Source organism: Tachysurus vachellii, chromosome 17 (genome assembly GCF_030014155.1).
Source record: "Tachysurus vachellii isolate PV-2020 chromosome 17, HZAU_Pvac_v1, whole genome shotgun sequence".
Lineage (NCBI taxonomy): Eukaryota > Metazoa > Chordata > Actinopteri > Siluriformes > Bagridae > Tachysurus > Tachysurus vachellii.
The window spans coordinates 20,011,596-20,037,909 of record NC_083476.1 but is presented as its reverse complement, the minus strand read 5'-3'; the positions used below and the strand labels follow the sequence as shown (position 1 = coordinate 20,037,909).

General features: G+C 36.6%; 1 long non-coding RNA gene across 5 annotated transcripts in view; it reads right to left on the bottom strand.

Moving 5' to 3' along the window:
- Positions 1-452: 452 nt before the first annotated feature.
- Positions 453-26,314, bottom strand: part of LOC132860304 (uncharacterized) — a 35,830-nt gene continuing 9,968 nt past the window's right edge. Inside the window, exons 1-5 of one of the 5 annotated variants that reach the window (XR_009649801.1) lie at positions 8,612-8,857; positions 4,780-4,830; positions 3,357-3,440; positions 2,765-2,866; positions 453-2,674 (exon numbers count right to left, since the gene is read on the bottom strand). This is a non-coding gene — a long non-coding RNA (uncharacterized LOC132860304). Of the gene's footprint in view, positions 2,675-2,764; positions 4,831-7,296; positions 7,333-8,611; positions 8,858-26,314 lie in introns of those variants that run through there. The other 4 variants (XR_009649802.1, XR_009649800.1, XR_009649799.1 and 1 more) reach the window with 4 other exon arrangements.

Sequence of the window (26,314 nt, the reverse complement as noted above, 5' to 3'; positions counted from 1 at the left end):
TATAATTCTTCATCATGTATTCGTTTTTTCTTCTCTCTCTCTCTCTCTCTCTCTCTCTCTATTTATTTATTTATTTATTTTTCATACTATGCATGATTAATGGTTCTGCTGTTATACAGGAGTCTATTTCATTTTCTAGTTGCTGCTCTCCCCGCTCTGTCCGTGCATGCGCACGGACGGGCGTGTGGATCTTTGCCAAGAACAGAACCATACCACCAACACTAACTGTATGCAAATCATCTATGGGATGTGGAATCTCAGTGGTAAAGGTGTTGGACTAGTGATTGGAAGGTCATGGGTTTGTACCCCAGGACCAAGCTGCCACTGCTGGGCCCCTGAGCAAGGCCCTTAACCATCAATTGCTCAGTTGTAAGTCACTCTGGATAAGGGTTTCTGCTAAATGCCATAAATGTAAATGTAAATCTAATAAATCCTCATTTGACAAAGTGGTCTTGACTGAAATGAACTTTTATTTTTTTAAATGCATAGTATGTAATGCATACAACAATATTTTCTATCAAAAGTAAACATTTAGATATTTCCCATTGTTTCTCTGTCTGTACTTGTACTGTGAACAATGACAAAGTTGACTGAGAAGAATTAAGTACATTTAAATGCCAAACATTCTGGGTTTTAAATGAACCCTTTTCTGAGATGCAAAAAAAAAAAAAAAAAAATTACTTTCAAATTACTGTTTTAAAACTAAGGCATACATTAAAATAAATAGTAATAATAATAATAATAATAATACAAAAATATTGCCTTTAAGTCATGCAACTTAACTTTCAGGACTAAAAGATTAAAAATCTACAGCTCAGGAATAGCATAAGCCTTTACTGTCTTCTGGGGATGCTTTGTGGTATTTAAGAGGCAAAAAACATGAGCAGGAACTTGGAACTACAGTCCATGCATGGTTTCTCAAGAGTGCTTTAAGCATATATATATATACAGTGCAAATAATGCATGTTCTGTTTTTAGCTACTTTGTTAGCTATCTAGCAAAAAGCTTCACACGTTACTGTATAGGTCATAGCGGCAAAGATTTAACTTCTGAACGTCAAAGTGACTTCTGGTTCACTACAGAGCTTTAATTCTGTAACGTGTCACTTTAGAGACGTAACTGGGTAGTCGGTCAGTCAATCAGCTAGCTAATGGTTTAGCATCTACTAGTCAGATGTCTAGTCTCCAGGGATTGTAAACAAAACTCAAACATACTGTGATTTATTTTAGACTTTAATATTCCTGAAGTGTCATCAATGTACTTTTGTAATAGTTCCTCATGTTTACCAAGCTGAAGATTCTCCACAAGAGGGCGCTATTATTACCCAGTTTAAATCGATGGGTATCAGTAGATATATAGAATTGATTCAGTGTAATTTTACAGCCCTAAGGACCAAATTAGAAGTTGTAGCTTGATGGATTGCAGTGTCCCACTTTTCTTGTAGCACTAGTATAAGAATCTTTGGAAGTCTTACTGGTGTAACGGTGGCAGCAGCAACAGGGCCAGTGGTGAAGACTTAAATACTTTTCTATTTAAATGCAGTTTGTGTCATGATTTAAAAGATGTGTATTCCACATGTGTCTCTTACTTGAAAATAATAATAAAACTCCTTGATATCTCCTGAGCATGATTGTATCTCAGATGATTTGTTGTGGATGAAAATCCTTGTTTTTTTGTGTATTTAACTCTTGTATTGGTGAAACTGGAGGCACAGGATAACTCCTACCAGTGAAGACACGTGTACAGTAATTACTTTTTATGAGAGCTGAACTCATGTCTTATGCACGTGATTCCAACATGGCTAAATATGTGTTGTGATGACGTCATAAGACGTCTTGGCCCAAAATCTGAGGTAATTTTTAAAAGATTTACAGGTGCTGGTCATATAATTTAGAATATCATCAAAAAGTTGATTTATTTCACTAATTCCATTCAAAAAGTGAAACCTACCGTATTTTCCGTACTATAAGGCGCACCTAAGAGCCTTAAATTTTCTCAAAAATCGGCCGTGCGCCTGATAATCCGGTGCGACTTATGTGTGCACTGAGTTCCAAAAATCTGTAAAAACTGTGAGCTCGAGCTGAATGAATCTATGGTTCGGAAGTGGAGGACGCAAGAAAATGAACTGCGCCAAGTTAAGAAGACACAGTAGATGAGGACTTTGATGGATTTGTGGGAGAAGATTGATTTAAGAAATAATGTGTGTGTATTGTTAAATAGTAGAATAAAGTTCAATTAAACTCACTGTTTTGCTTCCGTTACCTTTTTTGTAGACTGTATGTTTTAGCATGTGCCTTATAATACGGAGCGCCTTACAGTATGTATGGGTTAAGTACAGAAATAGACCCCGTAACTGAGACTGCGCCTTATAATTCGGTGCGCTTTATAGTGCGGAAAATACGTTATATTCATTATTACACACAGACTGATATATTTCAGATGTTTATTTCTTTTAATTTTGATGATTATAACTGACAACTAAGGAAAATCCCACATTCAGTATCTCAGAAAATTAGATTACTTAAGACCAATACAAAAAAAGGATTTTTAGAAATCTGGGCCAACTGAAAAGTATGAATATGAAAAGTATGAGCATGTACAGCACTCAATACTTAGTTGGGGCCCCTAAAACACATTTAAGATCTCCATTGTTGCCTTCATCCTTATCTTCCATCTGAAAAATAGAACAAAGTGATGATTAGTACAACATTGTCTTCAGATTCTATAGTTCACAGACTCTGATTGGTGTCTTAGTGGTTAGGACCTTGGTCTAAGGATAGGAAGGTTGTGTGTTCAAATTCCAAGGCTTTGGCCCCTGCAAGAGGCCCTCATTCGCTCTCTCACTCCATCTCGGTTGCTGTCTCTCCTAGAAAGAGAGAGGAAACATTTCATTTGTATTTACAAGTTAAAGGTAAACGAACAACAAAAAACGCTGTCATTATGAGGGTTAAACTGGAATGTCTGTAAGCACCGAGTTCCCAAGTCGGAGACGTGTCCGTAAGTAAACATGGTGGAAACAAAGGATGTAGCATCTGTAGCATTCATTCATGCATTCATTCATTTTCTACCGCTTAAACTTCTCGGGTCATGGGGAGCCTGTGCCTATCTCAGGCGTCATCGGGCATCGAGGCAGGATACACCCTGGATGGAGTGCCAACCCATTGCAGGGCACACACACTCTCATTCATCTATAGCATTTGATGGTACAGTACATTTCTTAGAATTTAACTCTTCCTCATCTCAGAAGCATCAAGGCAGTACAATACCCAGAATGCAGTTTCTCTTTGTACAGCATTTGTCTCTTACAGCATCTGAATGTGGTTTAAACAGAGCGGTCATTACAGAAGGCATCTTACTTGCAGCAGCGTCAGGAATTCCTGATCTCCGTAGACGATCACGGCGTTTAATCCCATCGTGTCGTCCACACACTGCACAGGAAGCTATTAAACATGGAGAAAAATTCCTACATTCAAACATGAGAATGAAAGCGTTTGTATGCATGAACGTTCTCTTTATTCTGTGATCCGATTGATTAAGTAATCTGATGAGATTAAGAGGTTTACAGCTCAGCTTAATGAGCTTAATTAACAAGACTAGATCCATTATAAACCAGTAGGGGGGAAAAAACCCTTAACGCAGTAATTAGACTGTTTTAATGATCTTTCCACCATAAGTGTTCCATCAAAGTCGTAATTACGAGTGGGAAAGGCATGTCACTAAGAAAATATGGTGGACTCGATGGATCCCGCATCTGTAGGTGACGGTAAAAAAAACTCACCTTATGAACATTCTTTGGTCTATATTTACTATTAGAGTAAAACACTTGCTGAATCAAATCCTAATCAAATCAAATTTTATTTGTCACACACACATACATACAGAGTACGACATGCAGTGCGATGCTTTTTACGTCTGTCCGGTATTCAAGCATAAAAAGGAATGGAATGAAGGATAAAAATAAAACCAAAAGGAGGTAGATATAAAATATATGAAAATATATGTGAAAAATATATGTATATACATAAATGAGTATGGTGTGTATAAAGTGGCACTGTGCTGCGCAAGTCCAGAGTTAGTGTCATAGTGCAAAAATGTTGTGCAGAGAAACAGTGAAGATGGAGGGAGAGGTCCAGTATTAGATCCTGGGTGTTTCCTGGTTTAAACTCCGAATGAACGCAACAAAGAAAAGAGTCCATTGTTGTGATGGCTGAGATCCTTTACAATCTTCCTGGCCCTGGTCCTGCACCGTGTGCTGTAGATGTCCTGCAGGTCAGGGAGCTCGGTGTGGATGGTACGTTCAGCTGACCGCACCACCCTCTGGAGGACTTGCCTGTCCTGCATGGTGCTGTTCCCGAAACAGGAAGTGATGCTACCCGTCAGGGCGCTCTCAATGGTGCAGGTGAGTAAATTAAGAGAATCCCAGAAGGACATGAACTACCAGTGAGTCCCTGATCTTGTTGATGGATCTACCGATCAGAAGGTACTGTAGCAAGCTTGAATCCCATGTCCACCAAGCTGCCACTGCTAGGCCCCTGAGCAAGACTTTCAACCCTCTCTCTGTCTCACTCTCCTTATCTCCATCTCTCTCTCTCTCTCTGTCTCTCTCTCTCTCTCTCTCTCCATCTCTCCCTCTCTCCCTTTCTCTCGCTTTCTTTCCCAGTCTCTCTCAGTCTTGAGGCAGAGGCAGAGAGAGAGAGAGAGTCAGGAAGAGAGAGAACGAGAGAGTGAGGGAGAGAGAGAACAAAAGACAGACAGAGATTAAAAAAGCAGCGTAGTTACCTGTTCAGCTGAAGGAGAGCACAAACGATGAAACTTGTTCAGCACACAGCCCTGAAATCCATCATCATCGTTAGTAGTAGTTCTCACACATTGGTTAATAAACTAAACTAAATTAATACTTAATTAATCAATAATGTCACTTCTTGTTTCTCAATGCACTTTACTGCCGTTTCTTTACATTTACATTTACATTTACAGCATTTGGCAGACGCCCTTATCCAGAGCGACGTACATAAGTGCTTAAATCTCTAACATTGAATACATTAATGCTGGATCACTAAGTTACATACTTAAGATACCATGAGTTTAAAACATTTGTTCAAAGTTACAATGAAAGTGTCAAAGGTGTGTTTTTTTTTTTTTTTTTTTTTTTATAAAAATGCAAAAGATAATGAAAGAAGTGCTAGTTGAAGTGTTTCCTGAATAAGTAGGTCTTCAACCGCCGCTTGAAAATAGCCAGTGACTCAGCTGTCCGGACCTCTAGGGGAAGTTCGTTCCACCACCTTGGTGCCAGTACAGAGAAGAGTCTTGTAGTATACTTGCCTCTTACCCTGAGAGATGGTGGAACCAGTCGAGCAGTGCTGGTAGATCGGAGGGTGCGGGGTGCAGTGCGAGGAGTGATGAGGGCTTTGAGGTAAGAGGGAGCTGGTCCATTTTTGGCTTTGTAGGCCAGCATCAGTGTTTTGAATCTGATGCGTGCAGCTACCGGAAGCCAGTGGAGGGATCGCAGCAGCGGGGTGGTATGAGAGAACTTTGGCAGGTTGAAAACAAGCCGGGCAGCTGCATTTTGGATCATTTGCAGAGGACGGATTGCGTTCATATGTAGACCTGCCAGCAGTGCATTGCAGTAATCCAGTCTAGAAATGACAAGAGACTGAACAAGTACCTGAGCAGCCTGTGTGGACAGAAATGGTCGAATCCTTCTAATGTTGTAGAGAAGAAACCGACATGAGCGAGTCACATTAGCAACATGAGAGGAAAAGGACAGTTGATTGTCCATGGTTACCCCAAGGTTGCGAGCTGTGGCTGACGGGGAGATCAGATCGTTGTGTAAGGATATAGCAAGATCATGACCTGGGGATGAATCACCTGGGATGAAGAGCAGCTCAGTTTTGCTAGGATTAAGCTTTAACTGATGAGCAGTCATCCATGATGAAATTTCTGCCAGACATGCAGAGATCCGGTCAGAAGCTGTGGCATCTGCGGGTGGGAAAGAGAAGATAAGTTGTGTATCATCAGCATAGCAGTGGTAAGAGAACCCATGTGAGGAAATAACTTCACCAAGAGAGTGAGTATACAGGGAGAAAAGAAGAGGACCAAGTACTGAGCCTTGTGGGACGCCAGTGGAGAGTCTGCGTGGAGCAGATGTCACTCCCCTCCATGTTACCTGATATGAGCGTCCTTCCAGGTAGGAAGCGAACCATTCCCAAGCTGATCCGCATATCCCAAGACTCCTGAGGGTGGCTAAGAGAGTCTTATGGTTGACCGTATCAAACGCTGCTGAAAGGTCAAGGAGGATAAGGACGGATGAGAGATTGGCTGATCTTTAGAACTTGCTCGCTAAACACACCTGCATTCTTTAATGTTTATTCAGTACGAAATGGCTAAAGTCCACATAAACGAGTCAAAATGAATTACAGCTACGTAATGAACGCTGATCATTTTCTCAACTAGCTGTTTTTCAACTTTGCTAATTTGATTATGTTCATGGGCAAAAATTTATCCGAAATATTTCTAATTTCTACAGACTAACTCGATTAAATACATTTAGTACTTATGTAAGTTTCTTTAAATTGGCTTTCTAACTCAACCTTATAGCACATTTGAGATCAATTTAATGTGTAGATAGTCGACTGTGTGTTATTTATATTATTAGTTTTTGTCAGCTAATCAAGTTGTTCAATCAAAAAAATGTAAAAATAAAAAAATGGAATGAAAACAATTTATATTTATTGATTCAAATAATCTCGATTTGCTTAACAACGTCTGCTAATTTCTTTGTTAGCATAACTAGCAGATGCTATCGGCTAGCAGAACAGTCGAGCATATTTTACTTGGTAGCTGAAAACATCACAAGTTTTTAGATGGTAAATTAACCGATGGTAAGTTAATAATATTGTTATTTGTTTAAGTACTTGTTTAAGTTTATGTTTTGTACTTAAGTTTATCGGAGTTACTTTGAGGCCTCCACAAACGCGGACTTCCCATGACGATGCTTCAACTAATCCACATATAAAACTTTAACATTCTGAATATCTAATTAAATATTTCAGTTATATTTCATAACTATTGATGGCTAACACTCATGTATGTGCAAATTACAGCGTAAGATCTGTTTACATCTTAAAAGCGAAACTGGAAGACTCGGTAAAGAATAAACAGCTTTTGACTACAACTAAACACATAAACGACGTCCTGAGAAGTCGAGACAAGCTCGATTACGAACGTTAGGAATTAAAGTACGTGATATTTGCATTCTGTTAGTTGAAGTGAGTTTAACGCAAAAATGTAGCTCACCATTGTCGTATACGGCTTAAATACAGATGCAGGGCTCTCAAGTTTTGAAGACAGGCAAGGGTGACGCCCCCCGCAAAAAAAAAAAAAAACATAAGGATCACTGACCGCAATTTAACCAAATGCAAAGTATTTGTTTAGTTTTCGTTTATTAATTTGTGTGTGTGTGTGTGTGTGTGAGAGAGAGAGAGAGAGAGAGAGAGATTATGATTATAATTAGGGTCATGATTGAGGACAATGTCCCGTCCAGAGACAAGCTGTTTCGTGTTGGGGTTTTGTTCAAACCGACCATCGAAAATACCTTCGCTAATGAATGTTTATTTTTTCATTGGTTGTTGCGTTAAATCTTACCCAGATACAATAGTGCTATTTTCTGATTGGCTATTGTGTATCCCCTTTTTTTGATTGGCTGATAAATGTCAGGTTTGACTAAGAACCCCAGGGGAGACGCGCTTGAGTCCTGCCCGGTTCCATAGTGACAGCGGTGCGGACTGATACATTTTGGGCGCTGCGGCATATTAAATATATGATAAAAAGGCGGGAGAGCGTGACAAAAGACCCTAATGCGTGACTGTCACTCTCAGTGCGGGACACTTGACAGCCCTGCAGATGCAAAAAAAAAAAAACAGAGCCAGCTAGTGCACCTTTTATTCTTAACCGCTAGGGGTCGCCAATGGTCACCTGTTTCTACCTAACTCTATCCTCAGCATCCTCTACTCTTGCACCAGTTACCTTCATGTCCGCATTTAACACACCCATATATCTCCTCTTTGTCCTTCATCTTGACCTATTAACTGGCAGCTCCATTTCTAACATCCTTCTACCAATATAACCATCTCCCTCCTCTGTACATGTCCAAACCATCTCAATCTAGTCTCTCTGACCTTGTCCTCAAAACAGCCAACCCGAGCTGTCCATCTGATGTCCTCGTTCCTAATCCTGTCCATCCTCGTCACTCTTAAAGAGAACCTAAACATCCTCATCTCTGCTACCTCCATCTCTGTCTCGTGTCTTTTCCTCCCTGCTAGTCTTCGACACCTTTCCTTTCATAGTGCCCTGTATAACGTGGCACATAAAAAAAGGTCAGGCTTGATTGCTATATAAATTTATTCCCTGTTTATATGGACGTATCTATATTCGTTATGAATTTCAATTTAAGTAATAAATCCTTAATTTATTTCATGAATAGTTTCTTAAATTGTACAAATTCATACGCCCAGTCTAAAGAGGAAATGGCTGAGGTTTTATTTCACTTTGTGCATATTATTGTGTATATAAGGGGTCTAAAACAGAACTCAACTCATCAGTCATTACTTACCACAAAATTACAGAAATCCTCCTGGTCTCCAGTTTCTTCTCATCGCAGATTGTCCTGAATTAAGTCCAGTTTGTTCCTGAGCTCTGATCAACTGCTAAAGCTTGTTCCTGCTTTAGCCTTTTTCAAAAAAACTGAAGATTTCTGTTGGAAGTTTAGTCTCCATGTGAAATTAGGAATACTAAATGAGGGAATCTTAAATAAATAAAAGCAAGCTGAAAGCTGGTTCAGTCTGTAAGGTGATTGAAGAAAGTCTGGTGAGGTGTAGTTCAGTTGTATAGTAGGAGTTGCTTAGGGCAGGACATTGCAATCACATGTGATGCTTTAGCTTTTTCTTCTTCCCTGTGGTAAATTTGAATCATTTATGTTCTACATATTTTATATTACACATAGTTCACAACTTTCATATTACTCTATGAACCATTTTATTTTATTTTTTATCCCTTTTATATCAAAAAGTGTAAAAGTCACTTTAAAAGTCACTAGTGAAGATGTACAATCTTTAACTCGGGACTTGCGCAGCACAGTGCCACTTTATACACTATTTATATACTGCACCTGGACACTTTAAGGACAATCTTTAAAAACCATACACATTTATGTATACGTATATTTATGTATATACATTATTTCTTCATATTCTTCATATATTTCATACTTTTATATAGTTTTTATATAGTTTTTTCTTATATAGGTTTCTTATATAGTTTATACTTTCTTATTATTTTATTCTTATTTTATTTTTTGCTTTTTTATACATTTTTTAAATATTTTTTATTCTTATACCGGACGGTTGCATAAAGCATTTCACTGCATATCGTACCCTGTATGTATGTGTATGTGACAAATAAAATCTGATTTGATTTGATTTATTTGATTTGACTTTAGAGGAAAATTCAGAGGAAACATTACTTTCTTCACAGCAACATTTTTTTTTTTTTACATTTTTTTATTGTTATAAACTATAAACAGTCCATCAGAAATGTTTTTTTTTTGTCATTCATCATTAAGCATTTGTGATGTAAAATTTAGGCAGTGTGGAATTTCAAGTGTCTATTTCTGTTCATAGAAATCATTAGAATAGAATTTTTTTATTTAATTGTTTGATTAAATTCTTTATACTGACAGTAAAGTAACAACAGTGAGAAGATCAAACCATGAGATTTTTTTGTGCTGCTCTACAGAATCGGAAACTCATACACAGGAAACCTACATTTCAAACCTATGAAGGTTTCAAACCTATGTGTGAAGGTTTTCTTTTTTCTTGTGGGTTTGAGCTCCATCTGTATCTGCACTTTGGAGCATGAGTGTGTGAGTGCATGTGTCTTGTTTTGTTTAACTTTTCTACTACAGCTAAAGGCACTAAATCTTAATTGATTATTTGCTATAAAGCTTTTATTTTTTATTATGTTTTAGTACAATTTAGGTTTATTAATTCACATTAGATAAAAATAACTAATGTGCATTAATAAACCTAAATTGTACTAAAACATAATAAAAAATAAAAGCATAATAATAATAATAAAACATAATAAAAAATAAAATTTTTCACAACACACACAGAGACAGACAGACACACACAGAGACAGACAGACACACAGAGACAGACACAGAGACACACACAGACAGATGCACACACAGACAGACGCAGACACACAGACAGACACACACAGACACAGACACACAGACACACACAGACAGACAGACACAGACAGACAGACGCAGAAACAGACAGACAGACACAGACAGATGCACACACAGACACAGACACACAGACTGACAGACACAGACAGACAGACGCAGAAACAGACAGACACACACAGACACAGACACACAGACAGACACAGACAGACAGACGCAGAAACAGACAGACACACAGACAGACACACACAGACAGACGCAGAAACAGACAGACACACACAGACACAGACACACAGACAGACACACACAGACAGAGACACACACAGACACACAGACACACACAGACAGACGCACACACAGACAGACACATACAGACACAGACCCACACAGACAGATGCACACACAGACAGACACAGACAAACAAAGACACACACACAGAAAGATACAGACAGACACAGAAAGACACTGTAAGAAACAAAAAATTGGTGATTTTTGGTGATTTTAAAAAGTGGTCACCATTTAAAGTGACCACTTGGTTGATAACAATTGTAACAATACCAAGACAAGGTGTACGTGACCATGATTAACATTTAAAGACAATCAGCTAGACAACAAGGTGTAGCCCAGCCATTTGGGAGACATTCAGTTCTTACACTCACACATTCAAAGTGAAACCTCATTTAAATTACTGTATATAATGAATCTTTATATAAGGAAAACTGTATATAATGCTTGAGCAGGATTTGACTCTTACTGACTCAGATGAACCTAAAGTACTTCATGTATTTTGTCACTGCTATACTGGAATAAACTTCTTGTTCTTCATTAAGATCTTCACCATCATCGTTTTATTTTCACTACCACGTTTTAACTAATGTAATAGAAAAATGATGTGAATAACAAAATGAACATTGAACATTCTGCAACAGCAAAAACAGTAAAAAAGTAACAAAGGGGCACTAAACTGTTTCCAGTTGCACACTAAGCTAAAGAAACAAGAACATTGCAGGCTGCAGATGTGGGGAAATAACGGAGACTAACACATTGACTGTTGCACAGCTTGAGCAAAGACAAGATAAAAGGAAGTCACAAACAGTGGAAGACATACACACACATATTCACGAACCTTTTGTCTACCTCCATGTACTGTATACAGGTGCTGGTCATATAATTAGAATATCATCAAAAAGTTGATATTCCAACTTTATACCGCATTGCTGCAGTAATCCAGGCAAAAGGAGCCCTAACTAAGTATTGAGTGCTGGACATGCTCATACTTTTCATGTTCATACTTTTCAGTTGGCCCAGATTTCTAAAAATCCTTTCTTTGTATTGTCTTCTAATATTCTAATTTCCTGATATACTGAATTTGGGATTTCCCTTAGTTGTCAGTTATAATCATCAAAATGAAAAGAAATAAACATTTGAAATATATCAGTCTGTGTTTAATGAATGAATATAATGTACAAGTTTCACTTTTTGAATGGAATTACTGAAATAAATCAACTTTTTGATGATATTCTAATTATATGACCAGCACCTGTGAATAGACCATTACCTCACATCCAACTCAACTCACTCTGTTCAGACTTAGGTCAGGACAGACTGACTTCACATTTGTAATTCACATTCACATAAATAAGGTGAAGTTCCACAAGACTCTCTGTAAGTCTGCTGCGCTCTTCTCTGCAACTTAGGAAAAGTTCACTTGAACTATTATCTCTGATTAATAGAATAGAATTTCCTCCACACTAACATGTAAATGTGTTCCGTCTAATTCTGTTAATGAGAAAGGACTGAAACTACATTAATAACTCCAACTAAAATATTTATAATCATTCATATATTTGTCATTCGTCTCTGTTAGGAGGAAGGATTCTGTGCATAGAACAAATCGAAAGCAAGGGTTTAGAAACCACATGGAAACCAAGTGTGTGGGTACGGACGTCTGTAATCACACATCAACTCCTAAAACAATATGCAAACACAATATTAGTCATCTAGACAGTGAGCAAACACACACTCAGACAGCAGAAGAGGAAAAAACTCCCCATCAGTGTTTAATCAGTCAGCTCTTCAATTCTCATGAAGATTTCTCTCGTTCAGATGATTATTGGTTCACAGGTTTGTTTTAACCCACAGCAAGTGTGTATTAAGGGATTTGTCATAATATTCCAACAATATCTTATGTATATTCTCTGTATATTTATATATAGATTATATGTACATAGGTTAATTGCTAACTGCATTTAGTTGCCTTGTACCCATGTGCAATGACAATAACATTTAATCTAATCTAATCTAATAATTTGACATGGAGAACATCTACCTCATTGTCTCACAATCTGTTATACAATTTGGACAAAATTCAATACTAGGATCATTAAGCAGTGGAATTTCCCTCTCAGTCTGTTTTCAGTTATTTAACCTTCATCCTTTTATGATAATGAGTCCCCTTGTGTCTAAATACTTGCACTGCACTCATATCTTATTACACTGTATATAACATCATAATAAAAAGATGTTGTTGTGAGGATTGTGATAAATTTCTGGGAAACTCCGAGCAACACAAAGACATTTACGAAAGAGCAAAAGCAGTGTTTAGCCAGAACAAGTAAGTGTGATGTTTTATAATGATAAACAGCCGTACAATAAGTACAGTGTTTACAAGATTTAAATAAGTTAAATAAAATGGTAATATAGAAGTAATTTACAGATGTGTGTGTACTATGAACATAATATACAGATGGCTATAATTATAAACTGAAATTTACAAAAGGATGTAACAAAATATATGGCTATTACTATAAACAGTAATTTACAGATGTGTATGTGCTATGAATATAATATACAGATGAATATATATGTACTATGAATATAATATACAGATGAATATATATGTACTATGAACATAATATACAGATGAATATATATGTACTATGAACATAATATACAGATGAATATATATGTACTATGAACATAATATACAGATGGCTATTACTATAAACCGAAATTTACAGAAGGGTATGTGCTATAAACCAAATATATGGCTATTACTATAAACAGAAATATACAGGAGGATATGTACTATGAACATAATATAATATATTGCTGTTACTATAAACAGAAATCAGGTGGATATATACAATGGAAAGGCAATGGTGAGCAGCAATGCAAAAAAAAGAGCAAGTGTGCAAGTGAGCATAGTAATAATGATGATGGTGAAGTTTCGAGATTCTGGTAAGGGTTAGTGATAGTGACTTAATCAAGTACTGTGAGGGTGTGAGGGTGTAACCATTTAATACAACTGAGCAATTGGGGGTTAAGGGCCTTGCTCAGGGGCCCAGCAGTGGTGGCTTGGTGGACCTGGGATTCAAACTCACAACCTTCCGATTGAGAGACTGACTAACCACTAGACCCTCAGGGTGTATGAACTGATCTAAAGCTGACACTGCTGTAAACATATCTAAAGTACAGACTGTACGGCTATGAGTGGATTTGTGTCACTGTGTAACTGCAAAAGAACAAGTTGTTGAGTCAATGTAGGAATCACAGAGTAGTGATGTTACACATCACTTCGTTACACACACCCACGCTTCATTATCTGATTCAAAGGTTTAAAATCGTGCGCGACACGCAGCGCGCCCTCGTGTGTTGTATTGGAGTAGTACATGGAATCTATTACTGTATAACAAGTCTAGGAGAGCTTATTGTTGCGAGTTGTCAATGGAGCCTGTTACAAAAAGATCTGAAATGTGGGAACACTTTCATTTGATTTCGCCCAATAAGGTTTTGTAGTGAAGCCTATATTTATAACTTAAATCTCACTCATCATTGGGCAATTATACGATTCAATGTAACATTTCATGTCGTATATTTTCTCATATATATATTTATTGGATAGTAGTAATAGGTTGAAAAATATAGGAATGCAAGAAAAGCATTTTGTGCACCGCTTAATACCGTGATCTTTTTTTTAATTGTTCACACTTTGTACTTTTGAGACAAGGTCTATCCTTAATCTGTTTTTAGGTCCAGTGTTTGATTTGCTCCCAGCAGCTGGCCTATACTAATAATACATCATCCATGTCACTCATTCAAGAACACTTACAATATCCATTTCACAAGTTCACACTTACAAATAAGTCTGTATATCTATATAGTCATGCTGAACAGGTGGACGCCTGATTACTGACTGCTGATTGTTAATAAAACATAATTAAGCACAAAGCATCCATCTAGCCTACAGTACAGTAGTCTGTAAGGCAGATTTATAATCGTGTAAAAGTGTCTGCACTAATGTACCTTCACCATTTATGAGTTTGATTGTTTTCTAAAAACAGTCAAAATGTCCACATTCACCATACAAAAAGTTATCTTTATTACATTTTCGTTTGGAGTTACCATGCATATGGAATGGAACATGCTTTGGTCATGTATTTTGATGTATATGTATACATGTATATTGATTTATTTATTTATTAATCTATCCTTAATTTGTCAATCCATTCATTTTTGCTTCTAAAATGAATACGCTGTTTGGTTGTGAAACATTCTGTGATAGCGCTTTCACCAGCAGAGGTCCTCATCGAGCTCTGATTTGAAAAGCTTCGAGTCATGAACCTTCTTCCGATACAATTGGGTTGAAAGCTTCACTGCTTCAAGAAAGCTTCACTTTGCCATCACTATCACAGGGTGCTTCACCTCAGCACCACAATCATCAAATGATTCTTTATTTAAAAAAATAAAAATAAAAAAAATAAGTTTTTCAACACTGAAGGGATGATGGGGTTACAGCAGCTACGCTAATTCCTCTCTACTTGCTTCTCTTTTTCTACCTACACAAAGGCATTCAGAGATTGTACCAGCTCCAGTTGTGTTCCACCTCGTAAAGTTTTCAGACCTTCAGTGAGAAAAGACCAACCCTGTGAGGATCCTGAGGCACCAAGAGATGAACCAGCTCCAGTTCTGTTCCACTTCATGAAGATTTCAGACATTCTAAGAGAAGATACCAACTCCATGTGGTCTCTGAGGACAACAACCTCCTCATCAATACACAATTATCAGACTGTATCTGATTGTAGAAAGGACATTATTCATAATGACACTGAGGTGTTTATAACAGTTTATAGTCACACCCTCCAGTGTCACCCAAATGAGGATGAGGTTCACTTTTGAGTCTGGTTCCTCTCAAGGTTTCTTCTGCGGGAGTTTTTTCTCACCACAGTTGACAATAGGGTCCAGTCTTAAATATGAATAAGATTTACTAAAGTAAATTAGCTGTAACAGGCTTCAATTTATGTGGCCAGGCCATTTTAATAATAATAACATATTAATAAAACTATAATAATGCAATAATAAATCATTTTAATCACATTTTCATCTCTGTAATTAAATTCCAGAGATTTGATTTGTAAATCATCTGTAAATGTTAACAGAAAGTAAAAAATAAAGCCATCATTCAAATTAGTTCTTTAGACAGTTTACTTTCTCACCATGGAGTCTGAGGTTTTTATGATTTTTCAAGACCTCTGATTATTTTATTGTAATTCCTGAATAATAGACTTAAACTTAACCATTAACGTAAATAATAAACTAAGACCTTAGAGGGTAAAATGTGTTGTCTTGGTGGTGTAGTGGGGCATCACAGTTGCTATTATATTCTAGGTGGTTAGTGGGGCATCACTTCACAAATAACACAGTAAACAGCAGGTTTTTTAAACAATATTTATTCAGACTTAATTAATTACATATCAAATATTCTAATATTTATATTTAATTATCTATCTAATTTAACCAAAACAAAAATGTAGCTTCAAGCAACTTGATACTTCATCCATCTCCTGGAGAAAAAGACATGGATAAATAAAAGAAATGAAAAAGCTGTCTGAGACTTTAGACATCAGATAATAAAATTTATTTTTGAAATAAGTAATTAAATACTTTATTAAGTAAGTAAATAAATAAGTAAATAAAGTAAATAAATTAGTAAGTAAACAAACAAACACATAAATAAATAAATAAATAAATAAATAAATAAATAAATAGATAAATAAATAAAGTATTTATGTAATTAAGTGTTTAACTAATTAAATAAGTACATAAGTAATTTATTATTTAAGTAAGTAAATAAATAAGTTAATGAATGAATGAATGAATGAATGAATGAATGAATGAATGAATGAATGAATACATACATAAATAAGAATGTGAGTAAATAAGTAATTAAATACATACCTCCTCCTGTTCAGCTGAAGAAGTCATCAAGGGATCGTAGTCTTCCGAGTGTGTCTCTCCCTCAGGTATGAACCCCTGCCATATGATTATGAGTAGTATTTGTAGTAGTTGTAGTAAACATCTATTTTCACATTAGCTTAAGTTTCAGATATCCAACTTGATGCACATCTTTAATTAACATGTCTAAAATGTTGCTAAGTAAATACATAAGCACAGAATCATGTTTATTCATTACTGAATGACTAAAGTCCACATTTATGACTTGATTATTTGGATTATTTGCTTACAGTCATGGGTGGTTGGTTGGTAATGTGGAATTCCTCATCTTCATATACGACCACAGCGTTTAATGGCACTGGGTCATCCACACACTGCTGAGATAACTACAAAGCATGCAGAAAAAAAGAGCTACGTTACAAACTACACATGGGATTAAACCAGTATTTGTGTGCTGTAAAGTCACCTTATTTATAGTGTTACTGATGAATACAATCTACTAGCTGAATAAATTTCCGCGGACAGTAGAAACTAATGGAATTAGTGGGAAAAGCAGGATGATTACCGACTCGTGTTCAGGTGAAGCAGAGCACAGTGGTACCGTCTCTTCAACATCACTGATTCGTTTTGAAATCTTCCCTCCCTGAATCATCATACAAATATACAATATTAGGTTAGAATTCCTGAACTAACATTATTGCCTTTATCAGTTAATATTAGTTAATACACATCTCAACTTACTTCGTTTAGATTTGTTCAAAATGTTACACACTTAATGATTAACCAAGACATTAGCACTTGTAATGTTTTACTTCTACAGAACATTACAGAAGTAATACTACAAAATACTATAGTGTATAATGTCACATTAAAAATATATATAAAAAGATATAACAAACAGTTAAAAATGACAAAATATGAATGAAACTGATTCATCTGTGTAGTTTTATTCTATCTGTTTTATAGCTTTTACACTACCGACAGTTCGAATTAGCTCCTAACGTCACAATTAGCACCGTACAGAGGTTATCATGCTAGCATGGACGTAGATATATTTATCGGTGTAGCATTAACTGCCTAAGAAGTGCTAAATAAAACAAAGCATTAACGTTTACTGTGTATTTTGAACTTAATTATAACAAAAATCATCATTTGTTAGTTTATTTAGACAGAGATTCAGGTTTTGAGGCCTACATGTGCATCGACGCCTGTCTGATGATCGCTAAAGAAATAAACAATGGCAGCCGAAGATTACCTATGAATGCTAGGTAAATAATTTATTTTAAAGTGTTAAGACTATATACATACACTTACAGTATATACACAAATTGAGAAGCTAAAAATTTAAAGCTAAAAAATATAACGATTCAGCAACTTACCATTGTTTTATGTGAGTTGTAAAAAAAAGTACTATCACGTGACCCGGTGTATTACGTAGCGGAAGTACATTAAAAGCCTGGACATTAAAGTGACACTGTACGTACTACATCAGATTCAAATGAATATTTCATTGCAATGAAGACATTATGATAATATAGATAATAAGATTTTGAACAAACTTGTTGTTTATGTATGTAACACTGTAGGTTTAACTCAAATCTAGCGTGTTACATATATAAACAATATTAACACAGTTCAGTACATACCAGCTTGTGAAATCCATCCTGGCTGTCAGCTTCTTCTTGCTACAGTGAGTTCTTTTAAATTCGATCATTTTAAACATTTGCAGTCCAATGAACAACTGAAGCATCTTCCTTCCTTAAGCTTCCTCCAAGAAACTGAAGATCTCACCTAAAAGTTATTTTTCAAAGTAAAGCGCTGGATAAAAACTGATTTAAAGGTCATCTGTTTAATTATAATTCTGGACTGATGTATAGAAACAAAACTTTTGTTGGAGAGATGATAAGAATTGTGAGCTGCTGTTCTGTAGTGTGAGACGTGTTGTGTAGTCAGATGTGTAGGTCACAACGCAGGTATTTGAATTTGCCTTTTCATATCATTAGCATAAACAAATAAGAAGGCTAAAGTTTGTGTAGGAATTTTGATGTTGGTTACCATTAAGCAATATTGGAGGTGGTTAGTGGTGTGTTGCTGGGTGGTTGCTATTATGTTCTAGGTGTAGTGGAGTGTTGCTGGGTGGTTACTATAATATTCTAGGTGGGTAGTGGAGTGTTGCTGGGTGGTTGCTATTATAATATTAGGTGGGTAGTGGGGTGTTGCTAGGCGATTGCTATTATAATCTTAGGTGGTTATTGGGTGTTGCTAGCTGGTTATGATGCTATTTTAGCTGGTTAGTGGGGTGTTGCTGGGTAGTTGCTATTATATTCTAGGTGGTTAGTGGGGTGTTGCTAGGTGGTTATGATGCTATTTTAGCTGGTTAGTGGGGTGTTGCTAGGTGGTTGCTATTATATTCTAGGTGGTTAGTGGGGTGTTGCTAGGCAGTTGCTATTATAATTTTAGATGGTTATTTGGTGTTGCTAGGTGGTTGAGAGCTATTATAGGTGGCTAATGGGGTGTTACTAGGTGGTTGCTATAATATTCTATGTGGTATAATGATATTCTATGTTATTACTAAGTGTTGCTAGGTAGTTGCTAAGATATTCCAGGTTAAGGTTAGGATTAGGGTTGCTATGTTATTGCAGCTGGATGCTAGGTGTTGCTACCACCTAAAATATTATAGCAACCACCAAGCAACACCCCACTAACCACCTGGAATATCATCACCACCACCTAGCAACACCTAGTAATCACATAGAATATCATCATGACCCTTTAGCAATGCCCTAGTAACCATGTCCTATATTCTTCAGTGGTCTCTATCAAGCCAATGTTAAAGTTCCTTCACAAACTTTATCCTTGTAGTTTAATTTCTGCTATTGATATGAAATAAGAGCGACCACAAAGCACACAGGCCTACACAGTTAAAATTAGATATTAAAATGCTTAAAGGAAATTAAAAAATAAAAACACAGACGCTGGTCTTCCTGTTTGTTAGAAAGGGAACATACACTTCCATGCAAATGTACTCTGGTAGTTTGTATGCAAAAACCTACACATCCCTCAGCACACCTCAACAGGACAGCAGCTAATAATTCACAGAATCTCATCTGCAACCCTTTTTTTTTATATAGCGGCAAGTTGCTGATCAGAGTTCATAGTTTAGCTCAGAACTATTAATGAGAATCTGCCTTGGGATAAAACCTGCAGCAAGGTTGATATTCCAACTGAAGAAAATTGCATAGTAACCACCTGCAATTGCATAGCAACTACCCGCAATAGCATAGCAACCACCTGCAACAGGAAAACAACCACCTACAATAACATAGCAACCACACAATAACACCATAGCAACCACCTGAAATTGCATAGCAACCACCTGCAATAGCACAGAAACCACTTTGTAACATTTTATAGACCGCTTAGTAGCACCATAGCAACCACCTGCAATAGAATAGAAACCACTTTGTAACATTTGTAGAGACCACTTTGTAGAACCATGGCAACTACCTGCAATAGCATAGCAACCACCTACACTAACATAGCAACCACTTAGTAACATCAAAGCAACCACCTGCAAGAGCATAGCAACCACTTAGTATCATTATACAACCACATGCATTTGCATAGCAACCACTTAGTAACATCATTGCAACTACTGTACCTGTAATAGCATAGCAACCACTTAGTAAAATTATAGCAACCAGCTGAAATAGCATAGCAACCACATAGTAATAGCATAGCAACTATCTGCAATAGTATAGCAACCACCTGCAATAGCATAGCAACCACTTAGTAACACACTAAAGCTAACACACTAAAAACTAACATGATGTTTAGCTACCTAGCTAGCTCACTAGCTCACTGATCAGCTGCTGCTAGCCCATGAAATCTTCCAAGACCTGTTTTCTCTCTGGTGATCAAACGAATCAAACTTCCTTCTCGGCGCAACTAGAATTCGATGCTGCAGTGGGGAAAACACTCGCATCTGGTCTTTTTCTTATCTTTAGCTGTCTGTTTTGGTTAAGCCTCTGATCACTGTGGAGTCAGAACTGGATGTGCACTTGCCATGTTGTAGCCTCAAGGTTCTGTTCAATTAAATTAGATTTTATTTCTGTATCACTTCTAGCAATGGTTATATAAGGACACTAAGCAGCTTTACAGAAATCCTGATGTAAATTTTTAATTTTGTCTCTAATCAGCAAGCCAATGGTGATGGTGGTAAAAAAAAAACATCCTATATAAACTACACAAAGAACAAACATTAAGGGAAGCCAGATTCTTGTGTTCAGTGTTTATTTTGCTGCATATTGTGTATGTTTGGAGATGTTTCTGAGATGCTGTTTTGCTCACCACGTTTGAAAAGAGTAGTTAACTGAGTTTCCTCAAAGTCAGCACAAACCAGATGGCTGTGCTGCTCTGACCTCGCTCTCTTTACAAGGTTCTGATGTTTGATGTGAACATGAACTGAGGCCTTTGAGCTGTATCTGCAGGACTGTATGTATTGTGCTACTGCAACGTGATTGGCTGATTGTGAGGATAGGGTGGAGCAAAGCAGCATCGCCTGACAACCTCATAGCTCCAACGGGCCTGATTCGATCCTACTGTATGCTCAGACTGCTGTTTATTTACTCCCAGTGTCCATACGAGTTTGCAGCAGGTTCTCCGGGTTCCTCCTGCCTCCCAAAACCATTGCAGTAGATGCACTGAGACGGACTCTAAGGGTATTTTCCCTCCTCACACACAGTGTTCTCAGGACTGACCTGACAAACCTTACACATTTCCACGGCACTCAGTCTACAGGATCTGTTCACAAGACCATGTTTGTCCCATTTGTCCACAGTCTTTGTCCACAGTCTAATTTTATTTAACAAAATTTACCGAACAAATTGTGGAATTGTTCTCAGCACCTCACGCTGAATCTGAATTCTTTTTCTTTTACCAGCAACAGCAGAGAAATATGCTGACATGGAATACTGAACTGTTTGACAAATAACATTGAACACCAGTTCATTTTACAGGAAGGATTTAATCAATAAAAGCAAGTTTCTAAATAAGTATCTTGCTTCATTCAGAGTAGAATATATTTGCCACCGTCATCCTTAGGGTCTTCTTCATTCTGAAAAAAAAAAAAACATCAAGAAGGAAACAAGTCAGTATTACAGATTTATTCAAAACAACATGATTACAGTAAATACAAAAATGGAGGAAACTTGGATCTGAAAAATATTACACATTAATACTGCTGTTGTCTGATTACTCTTTAGTGATTTGTTGCAGTGGAAAGGTACAGGAAATAAATCCAGACAAGAACACAATAAGAGTTGCGTTACTGGAGCTACAATCAATTAGCTGCCTTGTTTAGTTTGCAGAAAGCAGCCATTACAGAAGGAAACTCACAGGTGGTTGATTAATCATTGGGAATTCCTCCTCTCCATAAACGACCACTGCGTTTGAAGGCTCCGGGTCGTCGACACACATCTCAGAAAGCTACAAAAAAGCAGAAAAAAATATCTACTTTAACAATCCCACATGAGATTGAACCAGCATTTATGATCACATCACATTTATTATTTTGTGCTACTGATAAATAAAATCTACGAGCTGAAGAAGTTACCAAGGATATTAAAAACTTACAGAATTATTGAGAAAAGCAGCATGTTTACCTGCTCGGGTTCACCTGAAGCAGAGAGCAGGGGCACGGCCTCTTCAGAGGGGTCGCTCGGTTTCTCCTCAGACAGATGCTCTCCCTGTATCATCATCATCATCATCATCATTAGCAGTAATAGTAGAACTAGCAGCAGAAGTAGTAGAAGTAATAGAATTAGCAAGCTGGTGTAGCAGCAGTAACAGTAGCAGCAACAGAAGCAATAACAGTAACAGTAGCAGTAATAGGAGTAGCATTAGTATCATTAGTAGGAGTAGCATAAGTAAAAGAAGTAATAGCCATAGTAACAGTATCAGTAGTAACAGTATCAGTAGTTCGCTCCTAAGAATTTCCGGAGTTCGCTCCTAAGAATTTCACTCACCAAGGCACACGTGCTGTGGTGATGTGACAATAAAAGTGAGACAGATGCTCCTTAGACAGATGCTCTCCCTGTATCATCATCATCATCATCATCATCATTAGCAGTTATAGTAGAACTAGTAGCAGAAGTAGTAGAAGTAATAAAATTAGCAAGCTGGTGTAGCAGCAGTAACAGCAGCAGCAACAGAAGCAATAACAGTAACAGTAGCAGTAGTAACAGTAGCAGTAATAGGAGTAGCAGTACTGTAGCAGCAGGAGTTGTAGAAAAAACAGGTAGCAATATTAAGTTAACTTATCAATCAACATTAAATCAATAACGCCAATTAAATCATTTCTCTACTGAAGTCACACAAGTTGACATTTGTTCGGTTAAACCTGCATTCTTTAATTATTCATTTAGTCATGAAAAAAACTTTAAAGTCCAGAGGTTCATGATTACATCATTACAGTCTTATTTCCTTTACAGCCGATCACTTCTGGACTCAGGGTGCAAATATTACATATTACAAATAGTGCAAATATGTTGCATTCATTTTATTCACTGGATTCAGTCATTAAGTGTTAGTGTTTTTGTCAGTGTTGCTGATAGAACATTACGGCAAACTTCCTGTTTGTCTGCTAATGCATAAAATGTTGGTTAAAGAAGCTCAGTGTAAAACATTCCCAACGTATTTATCTAAAACACATACATTGTTACATGTGATATTTGTATGACTTTTTTTTTTTTTTTTTTACACTAATTCAATCAAATTCCAAATTGGCTTCATTTTTCCTTCAAACGACAACATGCTTGATTTCCGTATGAGGATATCGCTAAAGTCATGTATTAGCCGGTTAGCATGTCCAACATGCTACTCGGATATGCAGAAAAACAAGCCACAAAGCGACAGACAAAACCCTACACACTTCCTTGCTGTGCATTTTGAACTTAAATAAAATTAAATAAAATCCTTGTGTTTCTTTTTTTTTTTTTTTTTTTTAAAAACTCAGCGTTGTCGAACATTAGGCCTGTGGACGGCCATCACAAGGACAAAACAGTGCGTGTTGTTCACATTTTAAACGGTGAATGTTCCCCTTGTATGCTGATCAGAAATGTTAAATAGTTCACAAAGTATTTATATTTCACAACGATTAACAAATAACACCTTTTATATCAAATCTGTTTAAAACTCGCCATAAAAACGTCAGCAACTTTCGACAACTAATTGAACAAATAATTGAGGTCTTGACAGTTCAGTTGTTAAAGCTACATACTTAGATGTTTGCATATATTTATGGATAAAAACGTAAGAATTGTGTCAGTACTTACCATCTTTAATCGTACCGATCAATGCTCCCAAAAACAAACACATATCAACACACACACACACGTTTTAGCGCCACCAAGAGTATAGAGTACTGTATATTAAATAGAGAAGTGTGTGTGAATCTAGAAACAGTAACTATTTCATGTATAAATGATTCCCATGAAAGGATTCCTACAAAATGCTTTCCATTAAATGATTCCCATTAAATGATTCCTACAAAATGACTCCCATTAAATGATTCCTAGAAAATGACTCACATGAAATGATTCTTACAAAATGCTTCCTACAAAGAAATGATTCCTACAATATGATTCCCATAAAACCGATTCCTACAAAATGATTCCCTTGAAATGATTTGTGATTTGGTCCATAAACAAGCAAACCAAATGATGTCCTGACAGTTCTGCTGATAAAACATTAAGATTTTAGGGATTGGCACATTGAATGATTTATTTTAAGATTCATCTACACTGTACAACACGATCGCTCCGTTAAGTTTCCAAAATGAAAAAGTAATCCATCGTCTTGTCTACTTATGAGAAGAAACAAAGGTGAGTCGAGTTTATTCGCAGCAGCTGAACTTCACTGAGCATCTTGAAACATCTTAAAAGTGAAGTGATCCCATGTTTAAACAACAGAAACACAAACAAATCTAATAATTCCATGTAATAATGATTCATTTCTAGCATAAGTGTTTGGACACAATGAATTTGAACACATTTACGTTGTTTAACTCAATCCTACAACTTTATATCCAAGTAATATTAAGTACAATTCCTCATAATTTACCCTTTCATCAGATCATCTTGATCACCAGCTTCATCCTGCAGCAGAGTCTCTTAAATTAATCCATGAACTCATTGAAGCTTCTTTACTTGTGAAGCTTCTTTGGAGAAGATTCATTTCCCCCGATGGATGAACACCAAAAAGATTGTGGAGTCTGCGATTTCAGCTACTACACTGTTGAGGTTTACCTCAGAAGTACTTCAAAACAGCTTACTTTGAATTTTAGTACCGCCTTCGGTAAGGGAAGTCTGCATCTGTGCACTTTGTATGTTTGTTCCTATCTGTTTGTTCCTATCTGATTTGTTCCTATCTGTTTGTTCCTATCTGATGATGTTTGCTCCAACTAAACTAAACAAAAAAGCCAAAATACATAACTTCTGAAACTATCTCTTGTCTTACAAGAAAGTTCAAAGTCATAAGGAAAAATGAACATCAGAGGTAATGTCTTTCCATTACAAAATGTATCATTGAATCAAAGTCAGACCACATGGGTGCCAATACTTTTTCAATGCACTGTATGATCTGTTCCACAATGGTCATTTAATGGTAAATGAAATGCAATGAAAGCACAAAATAAAAAAAAGCTTTTAAGCACTTTGGTTTGTACATCATGAGTTGGCAGCTTTGTGGACAAAAGCATAAGAAAAGAGCAAAAAAAAAAAAGAAGTGATGCCAGTTATGGTTATCCAAATGGAAAAAAGAGGAACTACATTTAAGGGAAAAAACGCTAATATGAAGTAATAATAAAGCTACAAATAAAAAATGAAAAATAAATAACAGACAAATGAAGCAGATTTGTTAAAAGCAGCCATTTGTTTCTAAAGCGCTAAAGAAATCAACCTTTTAAATTTTACAGCGATTATTTACCAAAATTTTATTTTTTATCATCTGCTTCGCTGCCGTTTGGTCTTGCCTCAGATTTTCCCTTTTTCCTGAAAAAAGCAGAAGACACATCAAACATCACCTGCTGTTTTTATACAAACTATGGATTTAAGTCACAACTACTATTATTAGCTGAGAGCCTAAATCAGTGGAACACCAAAACTATTATAAACTTTAACATAGTACATCTTACAACCTGGAGTTTATGTTGTACTGACAGAGAAAATAATCAGGATTTATTAAAGTCAGATAACATTCCATCAATCATCACTGTTGGTGCGAGACTGGCAGCTGAAGACTGGAAAAACCATGCGTTGTCTGTGAATCTGGATTTACTGTAGATCCACTGGGTAACTTGTCTGGATGCAACAGTCCAGGCTGGTGGAGGTTGTAGGATGAAATGTTTTCCTGCCACACTTTGGGCCTGTTAACACCAACCGATTATTACTTGCTGATCATGCTAATCCCTTCATAACCACAATCTTCTAATGCCTACGTCCAGCATGATAAAGCACCGTGTCATAAAGCCAACTGGTCTCAAGAACATGACCTTTATCTTTTCAGTCCTAACATTCCTGCAAGTCCCTCTTGGCCCTCAGAATTTCCATGTGTCTCAGATATGTATCTAAACAAACCTCGGGAAAGGTTTATCACAACTTAATCAAAGCAGTCGAGTGCAGAGGAACTAGTCTCACTTTTATTCATCTTGTTCCAAGAGGCTTCACTTCTGGCCCCTCGATGACCCACCAGTTAAACAGGGTTTGAATGATAGTACATTATATATTTATTTTTTTGTGCTATTATGTTATCTTAATGATGCGGTATATTCCC